The following is a 17,037-nucleotide window of genomic DNA, read 5'->3' on the forward strand; positions in this document are numbered from 1 at the left end:
TAGGGTATATACCCGTGTGTGTGTATATATATATATATATATATATATATATATACCAAACTAACAACTTATAAGCAAACTTAAATTTGAGACAAACTGCTAGAGGACATTTAACATTCTCTCATCAGATTTGGTGCTGGGTTACAAGGCCTCAGCTTTTTGACGCTTGAGCAAGGCCTCCGCAGCTGCCATGACTTGACTGACAGAGATATTGCAACAATAAGGAGAACAAAGATCGATGATTATCTGTGCAATCAAGAAAACTTAGTGTAATCATTTGAAACTTTACATAGGCCATCGTTTTCTGAAAATGGACCTAAGTTGTTTTTCTCCCCTATTTATTATAATATCTATTTCATAATTAGAAAATTTATAGTTTTAAAGAACTTCTTAAACTGTCTTAAAGAACAAATTATTTGGTATTGGAGCAAAGTGTGCATTAATATCTGACTCCAACTAGTCTGAGAAAGGGTTAAGTCAAATTGGTAAATTTTATCTTAGATTCCTATTGTGCTGGAAATGAGCAGGAGTGCTTATTTTTTCAGATATTTGCTTCAGATAGCTTTTTTGAACTGACGGAATTCACAAGTGAAGAGATCTTCGGAAGAAAATGCCGGTATGAGTTGAATATTGCTTTATATATCTGTAACTAAAATATATGGAGAGCATTGATACATCTCTTCAGTTCGATCGAGGAAGGTAGATATTTGGACTTGGAGCATAAGGCTCAAAACTACTCTTGTAATAATTGCAGAAATTAGAAAAATAAAATAAGCATTGCCTTTAATCTAGGTAGAGACTTAAATAGTTCCAGCCTATTGGAGGGCAGGCTTATGCCACTTGCCCAACCACATTTTTTGTTTTTTGTTTTTACGCTTTCCTTCTTTCTAGTGACCGCTCCAGAGACACCACGCCTCCTTTTGATGATCATTTCAAAGGTACCGTTCCACTTGCATGATCATTGCAGCGACGCCATGCCTCTTTTCTGGCCAGAACTTTTCCTGCATGATTCCTTTGATCAAGAATTTTCTGGCAAGACTCCGATGATTAGAACTTCTCTGATTATTTCCTTGAAAGCTTTTTCAGCAACCGCTACTACTTCGGCGGCTAATTACTTTTCTATGTTTGAGAAAAGAAAATCTCAAGCTGGTTTCTCTACTTTGAATAGTGTTAGATTATTACTAGAATATTAGAATAGTTAAGTTCTAAGGTTTTGTATAATGTCCCAGGTTGGACAAATATCATATGTTCTTGTGTTGATGCCTATAAGTAGGTTTGTCTTGTATTGCTTGCATTGTCAAATCTCCAAGAAATCTCTTCCTTTTGGTTTATTTCTGAGACTAGTAAGTAATACACTGCCTATCTATGCAAAGAAACAATGAAATATGATAATACGCTGTTTTATGGTTTTGCTCTGTGATTTTCTCCCACCGTGTGCATTTGAGCTAATAAGATTTCCAATTCTTCAGATTTCTTCAGGGACCTGAAATAGATCAAGCAACAGTTCAAAAGATACAAGATGCCATAAAAGAACAAAAAGAAAATAGTGTGCAATTAATTAGTTATACAAAGAGCGGTAATCAAGTTCACTTTGTATTTTTCAGAAGTGAAATGCAATGGAACATGCATTTTGTCTATTAACTAGAATTTACTTCACGTTCTGGAATTTATTTTCAGGGAAGAAGTTCTGGAATTTATTTCACTTGCAACCTATATATGCGTGATCCGAAGGTGATCTTTGTGTTTACTTTCCTTTAACATGCTGTAAGAAATTGACAATTTTTTTTGTTTGCTGATATATGCACTTTACATTTGCAGGGAGAACTACAATATTTCATCGGTGTTCAGTTAGATGGAAGTGATCATCTGGAACCACTAAGAAACCGCCTCTCAGAACAAACTAAACAACGAAGTGCTAAGTTGGTAAATTTTCTATCACTTGTCTTTGAGGAATCCGTACCATGGATGCTATCGTCAACAACTAGTAATTAGCATATGTTCTACCTGGGATGGCTAGGCTCTTTTCTTTCTTTATTTTCTCTATTGTGATAGCCATTCCATTTCTAGTCAATGTAGTAATGAATAAGAAAATTGACCCCATTTAGTGAATATTTGTAAAGCGAATTGTGGAAAGAAGAACACAAGTCTTTTGACGCGACAAAAATGCAGATTATTTCATTTTTCTTCCCTTTAATGAATCTGAATTATGCAAATGCATCCTCTCAGAGAACAGTAAAATTACACATTATCACCTAATTAAATGCTAGAAATTTTAAAAGCTTGCATATGTAATGTTACGGGCTGCCTTCATTGTGCCTTGGCGCCCATAACCCCTGCGCGGCCCGAGCGGGCCAAGCGAGTGTCAGCCGCGCAGGCAGTGTCAGCCGCACAGGCAGCGTCCGCCCCACAAGCAGCGTCAGCCCCACATGCAGTGTTAGCCACGCAGGCAACGTGCGCTGACAAGGGGTTCCAACAGGCGGGGCTCAACAAGCATCTAGATATGCATCATTGCATATCCTAAGAGTGCCAGAGAAGTTTAGCAAGGATCTGGGATGAGCCCACGGTTCGTCAAAGGACGAGCGGCCCCGTGCGAGCTTGAGTGTCAGTCTCGGGCATTTTCGAGCTATGGATGGAATCTTGGGATTTCGGGTGAACACACCCTTCCTAGGATGTTATGGAATGTTCTTACCAAGTTTGGCATCATTTGAACATCATTTACCTAAGGGCTTTACTTAGCCATGAAGCAGTGTCAGTGTCAAAGCTTCTGAAGGTTATATCTCGTTCCACGAGCATAAGGATGGGATGAAACTTCATGGAGGAGTGAAGGAAGTCAAGATAAAGAGTTAGGAACAGACGGCGCTTCATTTGGAGTTCGAATAATTGAGAAAGGCCAAGTGTGATTCTCGGGCAGAATCATCTCTACTGGGGAAACTTGGGTGTTTCTTTTTAAAGCATATATAAGGGGGGCACAGGTGTCTCAGCTCAGCCAGCCTCCCCCGTCCGTGCCACCATCAAGTCGCACCAAGTGAGCGACCTTGAAAGGAAACCTTAAGGGCTTGCCTAGGTATCCCCATTGGATCTTAGGTACCCATACGAGTTACGCAACTCTATGGGCGGCGCTCGACCACAGGCCAACATAGGGCGCCCAACGAGGGCCGGAGGCTTGACGTATGGACCGATCATGCCCTGCGGGCTATCCTTAGGAATGATAAATCCCTCAGTGCCGATTGAATACTCGAGGCACCTCTCTTAAGAGTCTCGTGTGTTGACTTGTGAGCTTGGCTTAGGTTTAGCCTCACGAGCAAGGGTCCGTTGGCTTAGATGTGCAGTCGTAGGGCGACGCTGAACCATGCAGGATGGAAGTATGTCGCGAGGGCTATGTTTAGCAATGCCTCAACATAGACATACTACAAAGGACACACATGACAAAAGCCAAAGATTCAAGAGTTGCCCTACTCGGGCGCCGCACCGGCCACGTGTACAGGCACCAAGCCAGTGTCAAGCTTGAGAATTGGACTGTGCGCGCACCAACGACGCTCAGCGCCAGGCGAGGGACTGTCGTGTCCGTAGCTAACCCCAAGTGTGCGTGCAGACAAAGTCCCAACATATAAAACATGCCATAGGGGCATACTAGTAAGGCAAGGCCAAGGCCTTAACATCAACCCAGCGACACTGCTGAAGCTAAGCCTCCGAAGCCACAGCCACAAGGTCGTGCCATGAGTCCTAGGACTATCATTAGGCTGGCTCGTAGTCCGCCTGGACTACAGGCGCCGCACGGGCCATTAGTGTGCCATTGACACGAAGAAGGAGGCGGCCCGTGACAGTTGGTATCAGAGCACAGAGATCATATCATCAGTGCATTTTTGAATGTCAGTGCAGAGTTCGTATCAAGGCAGGAAGCGATGTTCTTAATGCCAATCAAGTCAGCTAACCAGATGCCACTGACTAAAGGGGATTGGTTGTATTCAATTTCCGTTAAAATTTTCTTCATCAACCATGAACTACATTTTTCAGAATCATGTCGTGCCACAACCGTTGTTTCCGCCATCGGTTGCATAAGATGATTTCATGTTGAAGCATCCGAATTTCATCGACGTACCTTCAAGGATGTCTTTCACACAATGAGCACTAATTTTAGAGGAATTCCATTGAGACACGTCTGGTCAGAAGGTAGCACTATTACGTTATGTTGTTGGGGATGTGTCCACATCCGTCAGTGTTACAAAAACTCTGTTGACAATCGGTTAGCAGCTTCGTTCAGCGAATCATGGACTCACTAAAACATGAGGTAGAGACGGTGAGTGCATCAAAACTTTCCCAATCAAGGTCTCTTTTCCATGTACGTGAGAGCTGCATTTTCTTCATGTGTCCTCCCGGAAGGGTGGACCTCAAGTATTGCCTGAGGGTGCATTATTGCATGTATTACTACCACAGATGCCTAGCCACCATAAAGGTCGCCAGAAATGGAAGGTGAGTCCATCAACATCCAGTGGGCTATACGCCTAGAGCAAGGGGGGCAAGCCGCAACATGTAATCGATCATCTGGGCTATGTGTTGCGAGAGGCGAGCTATCGCCAATAACCTATCATCATAGAAGGAGAGCAATCTCTAATGTTGAGCTCTAGACATTAGGTGATATTGTGCTAGAGCGGGGCGCGCCAATGAGCCACGACAACGTAAGGAAGGACCTGTGTGCAGGCTTATTTTCGGGGAGTTCATATGTCACAATCAGGTGGAACCAACCACCTCATCTGTAAAGGAATGCCAAACCAGTTAAATGGGGAGGCCGAATCAGGAAAGAGCCGAACTACACCATGTAGGGAGGCGATGCCATTGAAGAGCAGAACCACTGAGCTTGGGAAGGAACATGTCACATATTGTGTTGTTAAACCGGTACACAAAGAAACACCAAAATCAGGATGAACCACGACTCGTGGGGTTAGCGTTACATAATGCTGAATCACTGAGGTGAGGAGGCAAAGATCATTGACCAACATAAAAGTGGGGAATAACTAAGCTCTAAGTTTGAGAATGTGATCTACCCAAAGGATACCGAATAACTAGGACGGTCACACAGGTACTACACGGGAGAATCGGGTATCAAGCATGGAAGGACCAATTTGAGAACAAAGACCTATGGTCACGTATGTATTAAGCTATCTCCCTTCGATCAAAATTAAGTACTCACCAGGGCTGCGTCCCAAGAGTTCTTCTTAGTACCGTATGGTACCAAGCATACGAATCGCCGAAGAAGCCATGGTGCAGCATGGTTTTTCCAGAGGCCACATTATATGCAAATTGGGGATACAGTTGAACTTTAAACAGCCACCAGTGCTAGAGAACAAGCAAGTCGTTATGTAAACCGCAATTTGTCCACCAGAGCATTGGCTCAAATTGCAAGTTACTCTGAGTTATGATATAGGTATTTGACCTTGCTTATACACCCAACAAGGTGAGTTGCCTACAAGGAAGAAAGGGTCCCTAACAGCATGGTTGGCGGAAGCGCCACACCAAGGGATGCCCATATTGGCCATCAGGCCATCATAAAAACACAAGCCATCAGGCTATCATCACAGTATTTGGTGCCATACCAAGGGATGCTCACATGGGTCACCGTGTTGTCGTTCTCAATCTAGGTTGGCAACCGTCATCAGATCATCGGCAGACATACTGTCATTAAATAATCGACAGACATACTATCATCACATCATCGGCCAGCAGGTCGTTCTCACATCATCGCCCGCCAAGGGCTCAGCCATCATCCGTCGAGAGCTGCATCGCCTGCCAAGGGCTCAGCCATCACTCACCTAGAGCGCCATTGCTCGCCAAAGGCTCCATCGCTAGTGTGTCACCAAGAGATGAGGACATCTTGGAACATCGGCATCAGCACTTCAGTACTGCCACCACCCATGTGGAGGAGTATTCGCCCATTGCAACAACATTGGGCCCATGCATTTCCAATCGGATTTGCCATTTGCTACAATTACCATGTGGCTAGCAAGAGTGCCACCACTTAAAGTTAAGCTACCAGAGGATGCATCAGTTGCCGTGAGGATCATGGCATGGTTGACAACTAGTTCACGACGAAGTTAGCCACCAGAGGGTGCAAGCGCGGAGGCGCTTTCCAAGTGAACACCGGGAGGTGAAGTGGAGAGACACGCTTGGAAGAAACTTGAGGGAGAAATGCACGGGCACGACTCCATTTTCAAGAAGAACACACATGGGCTGCAGACCCATAGGATTTGGGGCCGCGATGTAAAACACCCCAAGAGGTCAGACTCTGGGTTGTCGTTGACGTTATGAGGCATCGAGGACGATGCCTAGCTTGAGTGGGGGAGAATGTTACGGGCTACCTTCATTGTGCCTTGGCGCCCATAACCCCTGCTCGCCCCGAGCGGGCCAAGCGAGTGTCAGCCGCGCAGGCAACGTCAGCCCCACAAGCAGTGTCAGCCGCGCAGGCAACGTGCGCTGACAAGGGGTTCCAACAGGTGGGGCTCAACAAGCATCTAGATATACATCATTGTATATCCTAATAGTGCCAAAATTTTTTAGCAAGGATCTGGATGAGCCCACGGGTCGTCAAAGGATGAGCGGCCCCGTGCGAGCTTGAGTGTCAGTCTCGGTCATTTTCGAGCTATGGATGGAATCTTGGGATTTCGGGTGACAACACCCTTCCTAGGATGTTATGGAATGTTCTTACCAAGTTTGGCGTCATTTGAACATCATTTACCTAAGGGCTTGACTTAGCCAAGAAGCAGTGTCAGTGTCAAAGCTTCTGAAGGCTATATCTCGTTCCACGAGCATAGGGATGGGATGAAACTTCATGGAGGAGTGAAGGAAGTCAAGAGAAAGAGTTAGGAATAGACGGCGCTTCATTTGGAGTTCGGATCATTGAGAAAGGCCAAGTGTGATTCTCAGGCTGAATCATGTCTACAGAGGAAACTTGGGTTTTTCTTTTTAAAGCATATATAAGAGGGGCACAGGTGTCTCAGCTCAGCCAGCCTCCCCCGTGCGTGCCACCATCAAGCCGCACCAAGTGAGCAACCTTGAGGGGCAACCTCAAGGTCCTGCCTAGGCATCCTCATTGGATCCTAGGTACCCATACGAGTTACGCAACTCTATGGGCGGCGCTCGGCCACAGGCCAGCGTTGGGTGCCCAACGAGGGACGGAGGCTTGACGTATGGACCGACCATGCCCTGCTGGCTACCCTTAGGAATAAGAAAGCCCCCCATGCCGATTTGACACTCGAGGCACCTCTCTTAAGAGTCTCGTGTGTTGACTTGTGAGCTTGTCTTAGGTTCAGCCTCGCGAGCAAGGGTCCGTTGGCCTAGACGTGCAGTCGTAGGGCGACATTGCACCATGCAGGATGGAAGTATGTCGCGAGGTCTATGTTTAGCAATGCTTCACCATAGACATACTACAAAGGACACACATGACAAACGCCAAGGATTCAGGAGTTGCCCTACTCGGGCGCCGCACCGGCCACGTGCACAGGCACCAGGCTAGTGTCAAGCTTGAGGATTGGACTATGCGCGCACCAGTGACGCTCAGCACCAGGCAAGGGACTTTCATGTCCGTAGCCAACCCCAGGTGTGCGTGCAGATAAAGACCCAACATATGAAACATGCGACAAGGGCATACTAGTAAGGCAAGGCCAAGGCCTTGACATAGACCCAGCGGCACCGCTGAAGCTAAGCCTCTGAAGCCATAGGTGCAAGGTCATGCCATGAGTCCTGGGACTATCATTAGGCTGGCTCGTAGTCTCCCTGGACTACGGGCGCCGCACAGGCCATTAGTGTGCCATTGACACGAAGAAGGAGGCGGCCCGTGACAGTAAGCATGACTTTTTCTTTTCTTTCCATCAAGACAAAATGAACTCGGATGTTCAATTGTGTCACATACTCCTCCACCACACAAATGGGCTCGCCTATATGAATCCTTTGAACAAGGATCTGCCATTTAGAATTTCAGTTTTGCCTCTTGATCAGGAATGCATCCAATGCAATCTTAAACATGCTACGTTTAGTGTTCTGTGAATACTCTTTTCATCCTGATTGAAGAGATATACTTTCTTTTGTTAATCTTAAGTCACTCCATTCCTTAATTGGCATAGTTTCTCTCCTCAAAACAACCAAAATCTTTTAAAACAATGAAACTTGTTTCATTGAAGCTTTAGCTAAAAATCTTTGTCAACAAAGTGCTTTATTTTCTGATGTTCTTACAGTTAATCTTGATATATCCTTCCTCTAAATAAGGGAACATTCTAGAGTTATTTTTCTTACCCTCATGTGCCAGCCAATTGGATTACCTCAACTGGACATGTGAATATATGACCTTCTAGCCTAACTCAATTTCAAAAGTTAGCTCATGAGGGTGAGGGTGTTTGGTATTAAGGAAAACATTTTCCAATTTTTTCATGTTTGGTTGGTCAAAATGTTTTGGGAAATAATTTTTTTTTTTTTTTTTTTTGAAAAACAAGTTCCTTAAACGTAAGGAAAATGACTTCCCGAATAGAAGTAGGGAAAACAAGTTCTATAAGTGACATTACCCCGCCTCCCCCACTCCCCACCCCTATAGTGTTTTGCTAGATTACATATAATTCTCTTGGGATAATATTTTTTGCTAACTTAACCAGCACTAGAAATTAAGTAAGAAATACACTTATTTTTTAAGAAAATATGTTCTAGGAAAACAATTTCCTTCATACCAAACACAGCCCAAGGGAGGAATTCCCAAGACCATATAAGGAGAACACAACTATTCCCTCAACAAATGTGGGACTTGACACTCCCCCACACGCCCGGGATTGAACCTTAGCGTGGATAATATAACGGGGGTGCCCAGCATTGCGAACCACAACAACAAACTGAAGGAGTAACTTAATAATATCTAAATAGTTAGCTAGGACTTGTCAAATTATTTTGTTTCTAATTGGAAAGTACAGATCTTTTTAGTTACAGTTAGTAATCAACAGACTTCTCTTGCAGGTCAAAGCTACTGCAACAAATGTGGATAAAGCAGTTCAAGAACTTCCCGATGTCAATTTGGTAAGGCATTCCTTTCACTCCGAATTGGATCTAAGATAATCTTTCTCATGGGGTATTTTGTCTAATCCTGATTATTATGCATCATTATATTTTTCATGGTTAGTGCTATGTTAAAATGTTCATACATTTTAAATTGTCAATAGAAGTTACTCCATATCAATACTATCTTTTTAGCATTTAGCATTTCATCGAGACTTTCAAAAGTTTAGATAATTAAGCTGACATGAACCCTTTAATACTTTCAGAGACCTGAGGACTTGTGGACTTTGCATTATCTACCTGTCTATCCACTGCCTCATAAGAAAGGAAGTGTTTTATGGACCGCAATACATAAGGTAAACAATCTTTTGTGTTGTCCCTATCAAATCTACTGTTTTTCCTTTGCCTTGGGAGAACTGCTGATATTTCTTTGTTGATGATTTAAGACTATATAAGCCACAAAAATGATATATTTCTTTATTTGGCAACAATTCAACTTTAAACTTGAGCTTTTACGCTTATCGAGATGATCATAACCATATTTTTTTTTTTGAAACTGGTAAATTTTTAATCCATACCACATATTATCTCCTAGCAAGTGTAAAAAGTCCAAATACTTCTCCATCCTATATATAATATTGCTATTACACCAAAAGTACAAATTTTTAATGCATTTGTTATGTACTCTAGAAATCTGTAACTTCTTCCCATCAAAGCATGCCTTGTTACTTTCCAGCCATAAGGCCCACATTATGCACTTGGGAATAGTTCTCCATATTGGTTTTAAGCTCTTTTTAACCTTCTGAGATTGTGATTACCATCAGCACACATATACCAATGATGAAGCATCAAGAACAGGAACGCAAAATGCAGCAATACGGGTAAAAAGAGAAGAAGGAACATACAATACAGATATCTCAATTCTTTTCGAGTTCTTCCGGAGTTAATTCCTTTTCGTCTGATGCTGTCACCACCTATCAGAAACTCATAGTTATTTTAAAATCAAAACACAATAAGGAAATAAAAGAAATTTTATCCTAATATGCCTCAGACAAAATACCTCGAGAGACTCTTATTTCTTTTTTACAATTTTTCGTTGTCTCATGTGATTTACCCTCCAGCTCAACCTACAACCGTTTTCATTCACATAAAAAGTATATGAATTTTGAATTTTCAAAAACAAAATCAATTAGTACATGAAAAAGCTAACTATAATCGGTTATAGAAGAATTGAAGATAGATGTACTAAAAAGAAAAATGCATAATATGGCAATAAATCTTATAACGGGGAAAAGGGCAGACCAAATAAGAAGAAAAAACTTTCCATGAAGAGATTTTATAATGAGAAGAGGAAAAGCGGGGGGTGGAATTAAAAGAGACTTTTGGATTATTTATTTAAGGATTTAGGACACAAGTTTTAAAAATTGGGTAAAAGGGACTCTATTATAATTAGGTATTAATGGGGTTATGCTCATTTTAAAAAGAAAATTTTTATACGCCCCAAAGTTTTTCTATTTACAAACAAGCCCAACATATAAAAGGTTTTATTTGGCCAAAAGGGCAACAAAAAATCCCATCTAATCAGCTCATTTCAGCGGGAGAACCAGCCCTCCCCACATTCATCTTCATCTTCTTCCATATCTTTTTCTTCTTTTTCAATCTCAACACATTCCAGCCTTCCAAATGCCTTGTTCTCTTCAAACTAGGGTTAGATTTATCTTCATTGAACAAAAATGAAATCTGCATTTGCCTTCTTCTTCATCACTAAACCAAAGATTTTTTAATTTGTGTTACTTCTCTGTTCTTGATAGTAATTTGTTAATACACTGTTTGGGAATTTGCTTCAAATGGGATAAACAGTTCATCTCAGTGATTTAAGGTAATAATTTAACGTTCTTCATCATTTTCTAAATTAAACATTCTGTTCTTCTAGATTGTTAATAAACAACGTGTAGTTCTTTATAAACAATTGCACGTTGTTTATAAACAATATGCAGTTGTTTATAAACAACTGCATGTTGTTTAAACAACTGGATGGTGTTTACACAAAGGACATGCATTGCACATGGTGTTTACATAAACATCATATATTTTTTAAAATTGTTGTGTTTACACTAAAAAACTGCACATCCTAATGTATTTAAATATGCATATGTAGTTTAAACAACCGCATGATATTTATACTAAGAGTTTGCACTGTACATGCAGGCTCCATGTAAGCAACCAAACTTTGTTTAAACAACCACATGTTGTTAACACTACGAGCCTGCATATAAATTCTCCATGTATAAATACCGAGTAGACTATAATATGGTCACAAATTCTAATATGTATCTTTGTAATATCCGCCAGGTGTTGTGACAATTAATGGGGGACAAAATACTATTAGCAGTTGATCTACATAGTGAATGGATAGAGACCAATGAGCATTATAGTTGGAAGTCGAAGGGTGGTCTTACAATACTGATACTAGTGAGGAGGGATGTTACGTATGATGAATTTGTTGATATCGTCATTACTAGGTGTAAGTTATGTTGTGCGCCGAAGGATCTCTCAATCACTTACATGCTCAGCATTGTTGCAATTGAAAAAACACATTTTTCTGAAATAAAGGATGGTGATGATTTGTTCACTTATTTAGCTGATGTTGACAAAGATGGTCGTCGTTGGGCCATTCTAAGGGTAAATGTGGTTGAAATTGGGCCAATAGAAGTTCCAGAATCTGGAGAAGCAGTTGGAGTGTTCCCTGGACTTGCTAGCAATGCAGTAGGGCATGAAGAAGCTGGAAATTTTTCTGGATTTGATTACAATACAACGGGGGTAAAAGCTACTTCAGAGTTTCTAGAATTTGATTACAATACCGTAGGGGTAGAAGGGGCAAAAGAAGATACAGATTCTCCTATTAATCTGAGCAATACACAGGGGGTTGAGGGCTCAACACAATGTAGCCACAGTCATGAAGATGGCGCAGGATTTTTCTCGGGTCTAACTTTCAAGAAGAAGCAAGAATTGAAAATCCCGTTGAACCTTGCTGCCGTGAAGAATACTTTTAGTTTTGAGCATGTAAAGAACAGAAAACAATTCTACAATGTCAAATGTGTAGATAAGAATTGCAAGTGGCCACTGCGAGCTATGAAGTTTGAGGGTACCGATAGGTTTCGTATTACCACAGACCATAATATGCACACATGTGGAGTACAACATCTTACAAGCCATCATTGACACGCAACCGCTGAAGTCGTTGCTAAACATATTGAAAATAATTTTATCGAGGGGAACAGCCTATCTACAAGAGAAATTAAGGAAACAATTCGTGTAGAATTGGGACGCAAGATTAGTTACTGGAGTGTCTGGCGGGTAGTTATATTGCAAAATCTTTGACAAGAGGAACACCAGAACACGGATATGAAGTTATAGATAAGTACCGTCATATGATTCATGCTACAAATGAAGGAAGCAAGACAGATTTGAAGATTGATTCTCGTGGTAGGTTCTTGTATTTTTTTGTATCCTATGAAGCTTGGATAAACGGATTTGCTTATACAAGAAAAGTTCTAGCTGTTGATGGAACACATTTGTTTGGAAAGTATGGCGGAGTGTTGTTGTCTGTTGTGGCGCTGGATACCGAAAATCACATATTCCCCTTGGCATTTTATGTAGTAAATTCTTAGTATGATGCCTCGTATCAGTACTTTTTTGAACAATTGCTCGAGATTGTCCCCAACACTAATGAGTTGTGCATAATTTCTGATAGACATCCATCTATAAAGAAAGAAGTTTCAAAGATTTATACTGAAGCTCATTAGGAGCTTGCATGAAGCACCTTGGTGAAAGCATCCATAAAAACTTTCACTGTGGAGATTGGATGCACCATTTTTATGATGCAGCGAAAGCATATCGGAGGGACGAGTTTAATGATCATTTTCAACAAATCAAAGATTTGGATATGAGCGTCGCCAAATATCTTGAGGATGTTGGTTTTCATAGATAGAGTAGAGCACACTTCCCAGGCAACAGGTACGTTATAAACAACCAGTTGTTATACCCTATTTTAACCGGAGTCAAAATAGTTTACAACATCCCGATAATTCCGAGGTTAATACACCTAAAGTTCATTAAAGTTATTTTTCTAAATTTAACTCCGTGTTAAGGTCTACTAACTTAAGATTCTAGGTAAGGGTTCATTTAGTCTAAAGAGAAGGTATTAAGCATCCTTTAAGACCCATTAACAATAATTAACCGATCGGACTTGTGTTAATTTAAAAAGGTTATGTGCGAGGCTGTAAAAGTTATGTCAAAGGGTGGACAATATTCAAAACTAATGCTCGGAAAATATTTTGGTTTAGATCCACTTTGGTAAGACGGACAGAAACTGAAAATGGTTTTTGTAAATACAAAGCTTCTGCATGATGAAACAAATACAACTTAGCATTAGTAATCTGAAGATCCATTTTAGATTAAAGGAAAGTATGAGTCGTTAGAAAAAGAAAACAAAGAAACAAATGGATAGTCTTTAATAGGACACTTGTATTAAACTACGACCGGCCAAATACGAATTTGGAAGACCAATTCTAAAATCAGTACAATGTGGTAAACTGTTCACTTATTCAATTCCATATGTCTAAATGTCGTGTTCAGCGTAAAAAAGGAAGTACTCTATTAATATCTAGAACAAAACCTTAAATGAAACTTAGCCTTAAATTATAGTAACTTAGGTCTTAGGAATTAGTCACGCAAATACAAATAGGGGTTAGTCACGCCAAACATATAAACAAGCATCGGAGAATGAAAATGAGATGATTAAAGCCATATTTGGCTTCCGTAGAAGAGTAAAGTTTTCAGTGATTCGCCATTTAGCTAGCCACTCTTTTTGTTTTCTGTTCAAATGAATGTCGTGAGAATGAGAGTCGAATAGGAAGACGCATGCAAAGTCCAAATGCCGCAGAATCTCAAAACGAGACTGTTCGGATCATGAGTCTTTGTGAAGACCCCATATCGCTCCGAAGTGTACATGTAAACAAAGAAAAGAAAATAAGAGGAATTAGCAAATGGAGATTTAATTCTTAACGAACTATGAAGAGTGAAATAGATGCATCCAAACAATTAATTCCAAGTTAATGTCCACCAAGTTCACCATGTTTGGTAGCACTATTACTAAACTATCACTGTAGAGGAAAAATAAGACTGAAATCATAAACGAGAATATTTCTGAGAGATCATTAATCACATCGACAACAAATGAACCTATATTCACAGTCAACAAAATTCTGAAAGAGCTACTGTATTTTTTCTTAATGCCGGTTAGTCTATGTTTTTTCTGATTGGATCCCTTCATTCATTTCCATTCCAGCCGTGGGCATATAGAAAAGGAAATTCCAGAACTGGCTATACCATGACCCAGTAAAAACTAATCCCAAAATCAGCTTCATGCCAACCATTGACAAAGCTACTCAAAACTAGAATCACGTTACCAACGTCTATATCGAACTAGTGCACAAACAACAATTTTGTTTTTCTTCTAATAAGCAAACTCAGTATTCTAACTTATCCTAATTCAGACAGCCAAGCAAATAAGTACTGAAACTCACTAGTCACATAAATTAGCGTGAACATCAATGAAGAATCCCAACAGAGATGAAACTAGTTAAGACTGCCTAAAAACCAAACCGTGAATCTGATAGAAAAGCGAAAACGAAGGAGAAGCGATATCACGTTTTATGAGTGCAATGAACTATGGAAAATATATTAAACTCGAATGGAATTAATCCTTATGCATACAAGCAAATAGTTTCCTTTATGCTAAAGATTTACCGTGAATGATTCCTGAACAAAACAGTCTTTTCTGTCCCTGACTTTAACTAATACTTCAAAGCAATTACGAAATAAAGGAGCAAGTTCATGATTTGCAAAAAAATAATTTGGAAATTCATGCAGAGTAATCCTTTTGTAAATCCTAATTTCCATACATGCAAGATAAAACCCCCATACAAGATTTCTGCAATCAGGAATTTATTTTTTCAGGACCTCATTAGTGGTTTAAAATTTGTTGTTTAACACTTAAAGAGGCGACATGTATGAGATTACCAGGGACAATAGAGTATAAGCAGCTATCGAATTAAAACCTCTCTTGGCACAGATCATTTCATGAAAACAAATTCAAGAGTCCAACTAGCTTTTAGCATATTCAAGTATTTCGTTTGTTGGCAAGTTATTTAGACAGAAGCACATCCACTGAGTCTGGCATGTTTCAAGCTCAAATTATGACTAAATCCCTTAAAGTAGACTGGATTTTAAGCTTAAACAAGACTCATGACAAGATTACACTACCACAATGAAATTTGGGCAAGGCATGTAGATTTCTTAATCATACGTCTTCTAAGCTTAAACATTTACCCTAAACATAACATGCTTGAATGCAATATACTTAAATATTAATCAAACCATGGACATTAAAGGGAAATGACGATCAGAGGCTTCAACAGGCCAACAGATAAGTAGGCAATATGTAATTTAAGCAGGTTTTGAAAAAAAAAAGATTAATCAGTTCATAAGACTGGCTGACCATTTAAAATACATACACTTAAACCTGAAGCAGATGATCCATGACTAACCTTTATTAATTAAAATCTAGAGAAACTATGCTAAGTTAAACCAATAACTATCCCAATCGGTGCGCGAGACTTTTATTTGTAGCTAAAACAGGACCAACATTATATGATTACAACTAACCTACGTCCACATTAGACGAATAAGCCATAAACATGCTAATCACTCATTAACCAACACTAATCACCCGCTAAAACACAATAATCACAAATAGTTAAAGAATTAAAGACTGAAATTAGAAGGAAAGAGGTTGGGGATTGCTGACCTTTTGCGAGTGCAGCGAAATGGGGCCTTGCTTAAAAACTCATGCGTTTGTATTTATAGGGTAGGATTAGGGTTCGCTAACATTTTTGCGGGATTTCACCATCTCCGATTATTTCAAAATCCCTTTCAAGGTCAGTCCAAATTAAGACAGAAAGCCGAATCTCTGTCACAATATTTGAACGTTAGGGACCATTCACGTGATTTGTACCCGAAATGGACCGATTTTCTCTGGTCTTTGAGGATCTGTTGTGTTTGAAGCGAGAAAAGGAATCCTTTGCCATTTCAACGACAGGACAAACGCGAGTGAGCAGACGTGAGGACAAATTTTGCGTGGAAATGGAAAGACAGGACTGTGCTCGGTTAAAGGAGACTAGGGTTTTGCTAGAAATGGAGAGGGAGAGAGAAAGTAGAGAGAGGGGTTGTGCGGCTAGGGTTTATTTTCCCTTAGTTTCAACTGATTAAAGATAAATGGGCCGGGTCAAATGAAATGGGTAATTGGCTGGTCTGATAAAATTTAAAACATGGGCTGAACGGATAGTGGGCTACGGATTGGACCGGATGAAATGAGCTGATAAAAATGGCCAAATGGTTAACTACAAAACCTTGCCAAATTGTAAATAAAATGTCCCACTCTTGTTTTGAAAATCCATTCTTTTCATATTTCTTTTGAGCTTCTAAATTAGATCAAATATATTATGTAGTAATAATGACAATAATAATAATAATAATAATAATAATAATAAAGCAGCATTAATATAATAATCTTATCATTAGTATATAAATTATAAGCAAAGTAATAATAGAGTAAAATATTACCCAAGTTATATCTTATGATCAATACATAATAAGTAAGTAACGATGTACGACGTATTAATACTTAACAATATAAATATAGTAGTAGAAATTATAGTAAAGTAAGGGCGAAAAATAACATATTTTATTTATTAATAACTTAGAAGCTCAAGAAAATGAATTGGAATAAAGGATGGACGAAATTGGGTGTCAACACCAGTGGTTGCTTAAACAAATTATATTTGATTACACTAAACAACAAGAAGTTGTTCAAGCACTTGCTGATTGTTTATAGTGCAGATTCTTAGTTAATATGTATGTATTTCTTGATGGTCTAGGTATGATGTA

The sequence above is a fragment of the Lycium barbarum genome, chromosome 6, assembly GCF_019175385.1.
Source record: "Lycium barbarum isolate Lr01 chromosome 6, ASM1917538v2, whole genome shotgun sequence".
NCBI classification, from domain to species: Eukaryota; Viridiplantae; Streptophyta; class Magnoliopsida; order Solanales; family Solanaceae; genus Lycium; species Lycium barbarum.